This window comes from Hordeum vulgare, chromosome 7H, assembly GCF_904849725.1.
Source record: "Hordeum vulgare subsp. vulgare chromosome 7H, MorexV3_pseudomolecules_assembly, whole genome shotgun sequence".
NCBI lineage: Eukaryota > Viridiplantae > Streptophyta > Magnoliopsida > Poales > Poaceae > Hordeum > Hordeum vulgare.
The window spans coordinates 515,660,915-515,669,697 of NC_058524.1; the positions used below are offsets into that span (position 1 = coordinate 515,660,915).

General features: G+C 40.0%; 1 long non-coding RNA gene across 1 annotated transcript; it reads right to left on the bottom strand.

The window, feature by feature from the left end:
- Positions 1-493: 493 nt before the first annotated feature.
- Positions 494-770, bottom strand: LOC123406920. The gene is made up of 2 exons (XR_006612496.1): positions 692-770; positions 494-584 (listed from the first exon to the last, which is right to left on the bottom strand). It is a non-coding gene; the product is annotated as an uncharacterized LOC123406920 (long non-coding RNA).
- Positions 771-8,783: the final 8,013 nt, after the last annotated feature.

The following is an 8,783-nucleotide window of genomic DNA, read 5'->3' on the forward strand; positions in this document are numbered from 1 at the left end:
ATTTATTTGGATTTATTTGAATTATTTGGATTTTTATGAATTTATTTGGATTTATTTAAATTACTTGGATTTTTATGAATTTATTTGGATTTATTTGAATTATTGGATTTTTATGAATTTATTTGGATTTATTTGAATTATTTGGATTTTTATGAATTTATTTGGATTTATTTGAATTACTTGGATTTTTATGAATTTATTTGGATTTATTTGAATTATTTGGATTTTTATGAATTTATTTGGATTTATTTGAATTATTTGGATTTTTATGAATTTATTTGGATTTATTTGAATTATTTAAATTAATTTGACAATAAAATCTTATGACAAGATATAAAGACAAAACTCGAGTTGAGAGAAATAATATCTTCATTAATGGTCATTACAAGATGTACAAGGTCATTACAAGATATAAAGACAAAATTCTTCTCCTTATTCTTCTTCATATTCTTCTTCTTATTCTTCTTCTTCTTCTTCTTCTTCACATTCTTCCTATTCTTCTTCTTCTTCATATTCTTCATGTTCTTCTTCTTCCCATGCCAACTTACCCTCTCTCGGTGATAACACCTGTCAAACTTTACTCACTAGTAACCATACATAACGAACATCAAGGACCAGATGTAGGAAATGAAGTATTCATGATAAAACTTGGTAGGGAAATTCAGGCTAAAAAAACAGAGCAACGTCGAACCTTCTAGAGCATAAGTGTTGCTTTTGGATAACATGGCATCAAACTTATTGATTGCAGCCAAATACACCAGAGACAGAAGCAAGCCCTGGCTATTCTGTTCATTGTGAAGAACGTGCCAGAGACAAAAGGCAAGACCTTGGAAGAGATTCAGGCTTCAATAAACTATTGCACATGAGTGGTGTGAAGAAAGTTAGATGACACATTCTCTTTGGCCGTATAATTGTATGCAATGTGTATCAAATCTGTAACAAAGATGTGTATCATGGCAGCTAAAAAGTGCAGAAGGGTTCTATGTAGGTGACTTGGTGTATCTTTCAAGGAGAGTTAATTTCCATCTGCTCATGCCGTCAGCTGAGAGCAAGCAATTACAACGCAGTAATGCTGCAGTGCTAAGCATCAGATAGAGTAATGTAAAGCAGCAGGCAGAGTATGAGGTATTGTGAAGTTCTGACAAATCAGGTTAAAAAGAAATGTTTCACAGTAACTTTCAGGTGACAGACCTGATAATTTAAACCATGAGTGGCTTAGCCATCAGCAGGCATCTGCTCTTCCTCAAGCTCCATTTTACATATTCCCTCTCAAAAAACAGGAACTCCTGAGTAAGAAATTTAAGACATTTGCTGAAATTAGGAAAGATCTGCACTACAGTTATTAGATGAACAAACTAAAGAACATAAAGTAACCTGTAACTGCTGCTGGCTGAACAAGTGCATCAGCCAACAAATATTCAGAATAAGCGTCATGGTTTCAGTTCATCAAAGGGTACTAAAATTCAGAGAAGCTTCTGCGTGATTAACAAATGGATGGACCGAGCTAGCAATAAAAGAGGCATCGGGTGTTGTTCGTCACTTGATGCAAATTGGAGACGAGTGAAGAGCACTCAGTCGGCCAATCAGGGAAGAATCCCATTCAGCACTAATGATGCTTTCTTTTGGGGTGGGCCGAGTCCATCTTCTGCTGCTGTTCCATGGACCTTTCGTGTCTCATCGTCTGCGTTCCTTGTTTGAGGTGGTGGAACGGAAAACAGGAGATTCCTCAGCCTCAACGGATCTGAGAGGGAGAGAGGATGGGAGTGTCTTGGATCTGAGAGGGAGAGAGGATGGGTGAGGAAGAGAGGATGGGGGTGAGGAAGAGCTGATTGAATTTGAAAGAGTGCAGGGACTTACCGGAGCCTCGCCGGAGCCGGAGGATGCACGGGCGCCGTCGCCAGAGCCGGCAAACCGCGAGCTTGAAGAAAAGGGGACTCCTTCCATCTTGAGCTCCTGGTGAGGAAGAAGAGAAGAGGCGAGACGAGCGGGAGAAGGCGGCCGGCGGTCCGAAAGGCGATGGAGATGGCGGCGAGACGGGGCGACGGAGCAAGCGGCTGGTGCCCTCGTCGGTGTGCGTGGCGAGGCGACGGAGCAAGCGGCTCGCGTGTGGCGAGATGACCGAGCAGGAGCGGAGGGGGCGCGACGTTTGTCGGGGGAATGGGGAGGGGGTTTTCGTAAAATTTCGTCGAGGAAAACTTTTTTCGGACGGAGGGAGTACTTGTGATGATGTTGGGTTACTCTACTTTCAATCTTCCATGGCTAATACCCCCGATACTATCCATAGTTTCATCAAAATAAGCAACCAACACAACAAAAACAGAATCTGTTAACAGCAGACCAGTCTGTAGCAATCTGTATGTTTCATATACCTCTATTACTTCACAAATTCTAAAAAAGTACAACAGTCTAAAGAATTTTCCTATAAATCAGCAGCAAAAAGAATCAACTCAAAAGCTCTTACAGAAAAAATGAAAATTCTTTTCGTGAGCAGAAAGTTTCTGTCTTTTCCAGCGTGACCAAACGATCATCCCCAAGACTAATCATAACGGTTTTGCTTGGCACAAACGCAAAAAGAAACACAAAATACACAATCATAACAGAATTATGAAAGTGTGAAAAACACAAAACAGAAAGAAAAAGGATAGATTCGTTGGGTTGCCTCCCAACAAGTGCTTTTGTTTAACGCCCTTAGCTAGGAGAAAGTGATGGAATCACGTATAGTCATCTTTGGTGCTCAAACCAGAGGTAGCCCTCATCATAGATTCATAAGGCAATCTTATGTTCTTTCTAGGAAAGTGCTCCATGCCCTTATTTAAGGGAAATTGAAATCTAATATTCCCTTCCTTCATATCGATGATAGCACCAATAGTCCTTAGGAAAGGTCTACCAAGAATAATGGGACATGAAGGATTGCAATCTATGTCATGTACAATGAAATCCACGGGTACATAGTTCTTATTTGCAACAATGAGAACATCATCGATCCTCCCCATGGGCTTCTTGACGGTAGAATCCGCAAGATGGAAATTAAGAGAACACTCTTCAATCTCATGAAAACCAAGAATATCACATAAAGACATTGGAATCGCGGAAACACTAGCACCCAAATCACACAAAGCATTGCACTCATAGTTTTTGATCTTGATTTTGATAGTAGGTTCCCAGTCATCATGAAGTTTTCTAGGTATAGAGACTTCTAGTTCGAGCTTCTCTTCAAGAGATTTCATCATAGCATCTACGAATGCGCGGTAAAGGCTTTGCTTTGGCTATAAGCATGTGGAGAGTTTGTAATGGATTGCATCAAAGAAATGCATTGAAACAAGGAGCAATTATCATAATTGAATTCCTTGAAATCCAAAGTGGGAGTTTCATTACTACCCAAAGTTTTGACTTCTTCTACTCCACTCTCCACACCTTTATCATCAAGATAGGTGGACTCCGAATCATTGGGGCGTTTTTCAACCAAAGTGGATTCATATCCAGCCCCTCCATAAGTAGGTTTGACACGCGAAAACAAAGATTCAAGAGGAGACACACCAAGCACTTTAAGATCTTCGTGATTTGCATCACTAGAACGCACCCTTTTAAACCATTCATGTCTAGAGCGAATTTGGGCGGTTCTTTCTTTGCTCTCATTCATGGAGATATGCATAGCTTTCAAAGTTTCATCCAAGTTGATCTTGGGAGGAGCGCATCTAACTTTCAAAGCATCAATATCACAAGACATCCTATCAACGCTCTTAGCCAAATCGTCTATTTTGAGTAGTTTTTCCTCTATGGTCGCATTGAAAATCTTTTGAGAGATTGATGAACTCTTTGATATTACTCTCTAGATCAAAGGGTAATGTGTAATGATTTCCATAAGTGTTGCCGTAGGAATTTCCATAATTGTTAGAGGAGTTACTAGGAAAAGGCCTAGGAACATAGTTTCCTCTAAAAGCATTATTGTTGCCAAAATTGTTCCCACCGACAAAATTCACGTCCAGACTAGCGTTACTACTCTCAATCAAAGAAGATAGTGGCATGTCATTAGGATCTATGGTAGCGTTTCTACTAGCAACCAAATTCATCAACTCGTCCATCTTAGCACTAAGCGAGTTAATCTCTTCTATAGCGTGCACCTTTTTGCTAGCATGCGACCTTTCAGTGTGCCACTGAGAGTAGTTGGTCATGATATTGTCTAGGAGTTTTGTAGCTTCTCCTAACGTGATTTCCATGAATGTTCCACCTGAGGCGAAGTCCAAGATATTGCGAGAAGCGAAATTCAAGCCAGCGTAAAAGATTTGTATAATCATCCACAAACTCAAGCCATGAGTAGGACAATTCTAATCATAAGCTTCATCCTCTCCCAAGATTGTGCAACGTGTTCATGATCAAGTTGCTTGAAATTCATGATATCGTTACGTAAGGAGATGATCTTAGCCGGCGGAAAATACTTGGATATGTAAGCATCTTTGCACCTATCCCAAGAATCGATACTATTTTTAGGCAAAGAAGAAAACCAAGTTTTTGCGCGATCTCGCAACGAGAAAGGAAAAAGTTCCAACTTAATCACGTCATTATCCACATCTCTGTTCTTTTGCATATAAAAAATCTCAATGAAGGTATTGAGAAGGGATGCGGCATCTTCACTAGGAAGGCCAGAGAATTGCTTTTTCATAACAAGATTCGTTGATTTCATACGATTCCGCACTAGTGGTGGGAGCAATCGGAGTACTAATAAAATCATTATTATTAGTGCTCGAGAAGTCGCAGAGTTTGGTGTTTTCAGACATGATGTCTTCAACAAACAAACAAGCACACAAGCAAGCAAGAAACCGGCAAACGGAAACGACAAAGGCAAAAGAAAACGGCGAAGGAGAAAAGGCAAATGAAAACGGCAAATGTGAAGTGGGGGAGAGGAAAACGAGAGGCAACTCGCAACAAAAGTAAATGCAAGAGAAGAGTTTGTGAGACTACTTGGATAGATCTTGATTTCTCTTCCCCGGCAACGGCACCAGAAATACTTCTGATGTTTGTTCTGTATCCCTTGCAACGGCGCCAGAAATAGCTGTGTCGACGGCACCAGGAATCCTTCAGCTACGGCTACGCCTTAAGGAACTTCCTAAGCAAGTATGCAAAGGATTTCCCCCGTGGCCTTGGAGCCTTGCGTTGGTGTTCCCTCGAAGCGGAAAGGGTGATGTAGCACAGCGACGGTAAGTATTTCCCTCAGTTTGAGAACCAAGGTATCAATCCGGCGGAAGAGTATCTCAAGATCCTGCACAAACACAAAAGCTTGCACCCAACACTATGAAGGGGTTGTCAATCCCTTATAGATTGTTTGCCAAGTGAGAACTGAAAGCAACAAAGTAACAAAGCAAAGTAAAAGCAGAGGTGTAAACGATGGATGTGAATAGACCCGGGGGCCGTAGTGTTTACTAGTGGCTTCTCTCATGAAAGCGGAGGTGTAAACGATGGATGTGAATTGGTCATAGATCTATGACTAAAATTTACAAAAAGGTCATGAGGTCTCTATTAGGGTCCAAACCCTAGAAATTTTTGACCATCTCTATCAAGAAGGTCATAATCCCATAGCAAAAACTGGTCACTGGCATGTGTAGCTCTATTTTTGCCCACATTGCGGGTCCTCCTTGACAAAATTAATAAGGTCATAGGCTTAAATAGAAGTGACTGGGCAGACAACTTGACAATTTCGCCTACGTGTCTTGTATAGGTGTCCACAAGGCCACAAAGCATGAGTACATTGACATGTCAGAATTTATAATTTCTTGATTGCCCTCAATATTTTGTGCACTCTTTGCTACCCAAATCACTACCTCATGAAATGTTTTAGCTCTATTTGCAAATTAAATCATCCTCAGCAAAATTCCAAAGTTTCTGTTCAGCTATAATTTTTGTGAAGGAAGTACTAGCTAGGAATCTCCTAATGAGCTGCATTTTTGCCACATATTCTATATGCCCAAATAATAGCTCTCCACAAATTTTGGTCCCCATCTTAAAATCCATCTAAGCTCACAATCCAATCTTTGTTTCTCATAATATTTCCAGTTTGTGAAGCAACTATATTTTATATTGCTTTATAATTGCTGAACATTTACCAGGGCATGACACTACCTATAAAACCTCCCTCCACCAAATTTTAGCTCATTTTATTGTATCCTATTTCCCTCAATATTTTTCTCGATTTTTTGTTCAATGGAGAGCATTGTGAATAAAGTACTATCTAGGGTTAGCTAAATGATCTTAGATTTTTTCAAATCTTTCATATGCTCAATTAATCACTCTCCACAAAATTTGAGCTTTATCCAGTAAACCATGTGAGCTCAACGTACAATCTTTTATTCTGGTCATATTTTTAGTTTGTGAAGCAACTATATTTTGTATGGATTAATTATTCCTGAAACTTTACTAGAGGATGTTTCTACAAATTTGAGCTCATTTTATTCACCCAATTACTCTGAGTAAAATTTTCAAGTTTGTGTTCAAAGAAGAGCATTGTGAAGTAAGTACAACTTTGGCATGTCCGAATGGTATCCAATTTTTAGAGTGCTCTAGTAAAGTTTCAGGAATTTTGTCAAATGGACATGAAATATGACCTAGTATTTTAGAAAAATTATTTGGTACAATTTCCAACAAATATATGGTATGTTCTTCACAAAAAAACTTATACGTATATGAGAAAAGTAGACATAACAAAAATAAGTAGACATAAAAAATATATAAATTAAAAAATGTACAATATATATGACAAAAGTAGACACAAAATATATAAAAATATAAGTAGACATAAAATATATTAAAAACGGGTGTATACAAGAAATGTATGATGTATTTGAGAGAAGTAGACATACAAATATAAGTTATCAAAAATGTTAATTATATATTTTGAAAATCTTAATCCTGTATATAAAAATTATTCTTGGTGCATACAAAAAACAAAGAAAGCAAAAAATAACATAAACCCTGAAAAATATACCAAAGAAAGAAAGAAAAAATAAAAAAAACAAGAAAGATAATAATATGCTATCATTAATAACTAAAATGTACTTTGTTATTTTCATCGCACTGCAAGTATTTGTTGGCATCTCCAAGGAGGAATGGTAGATATTTTTTGTTATCTCATAAATTTAAGACATCTTGAGTACAAAACTTTCTGATGTATACAAAAAATGCACGATGTTATTTTCGTCGTACTGCAAGGATTTGTTGGGCGTCACGAGGAGGAATGGCAAAAATTAGTAATGAGATATCTCCAATTAGGTAGATATTTTTGTTGTTCAATAAATATAATATGCAACTACACACAACCACATGGGTAGAAATATATCTGGACTTCATCCCGCCCAACAGGCTCAATAGGTTATAAACTCCCTCCCCAAAACAAACCTAACCCTAACCCCAGCCTCGTCCGCTCCCCTCTCTACTTGTCCCTCCGCCAGCTTCCACCTCTTCCTTCCCCTCACTCACCAGATCGATCCTCTCGGCGCTCCGCACTTTGTCTTGCCATGACTCACCGGCGAGCTGGTTGCAGCTCATGCTCGCTGCGAGAGGCCCCGACGTCAGTGCGTACGGCCATGCCGTCGACGGATCTAGGTGTAGCGCTCGATGCGGGAGGCCGTTGCATCGGTGCAGATGACCATGGAGACGGCTGATACGGTACTACTGCCTCCTCTCTACGCTCGGCTCGCACTGTAGGAGTTCGCACCTCACCGATTTTTTTGCGCACAGGTAGAAACAACCCACGCTCTCGGCGCTTCCTCCTCCTCCTCCGATCCACAAATGTAAGCCCCCTCCCTCATCTGCCCGATCCTGAATCCTCTCCCGTGTTCTTATATTGTTGCATTCCTGTGCCCCCCAATTCTTCCCAGGAGCCTTCGCATTCTGGAATGAGGAGCAGATCCATGGAGGCGTTGGGATCCAAGCTGGGGCAGATGCAGGCCAAGGCGTGCGAGGCGACGAGGTTTGCAGCGAGGCACGGGTGCCCCTACCACAAGAATAATCAGTTCGTCATGCATCTGCCCACCGTATAAGTGCCAGGAGCGTATAAGTGTCAGGAGCTCTCCAAGCAGCTCTTCTACGCCCGCATCGCCAGGTCCATCCCCCACCTCCCTCTGTGTACCTCCCCACAACTCTTGTGTGTCGCAGATTGATTGCATGTTACTTGCTGTAAATATCGAGCGATCCAATTACTGACGCTGTATGTCGAACCTATTGTTTGTTCGTGGTTGGAACTGTTATAGTTCTTACCGGGACTTGTCAGCTAGGCAGCACCCTAGGTCATACTATTATTTGGGGAAAGTGATTTCGTAAAGATTATTGAAGTGGATCATCTAAACACATCTTGTTGGGTAAAAACGAATTTATATTGCATCTTTGTTGACTTATGGCTGCTTGATGAATAATGTAGGAGTACTACATAATGCAGGTGTTCTTTATTGTGCAAACTACTACCCTAGTTTTTTATACCAGTTTTTTAACTACCGCCCCAGTTTTTATACCAGGATGGAACTATAGTCATGATGCCAACACGTTCTTCTTTTTATTTTAATGCAACATTTAGCTGGGTGCGGGAGATGGAATCAACAGACATAACACATCAGCTTGTTCTTTTCCTTGTTTTTTGCAATCAGTGTTGCTAATACCTCCTTGGTTCCATTTGCTTTCTCTCGTACACACATGTATGAACACTTCACTTAGTAGTACTAAACTATCTCCGTAAATAAATATAAGAGCATTTATATATCATTACTAAACTCTCTTATATTTCTTTACGGAGGGAGTAA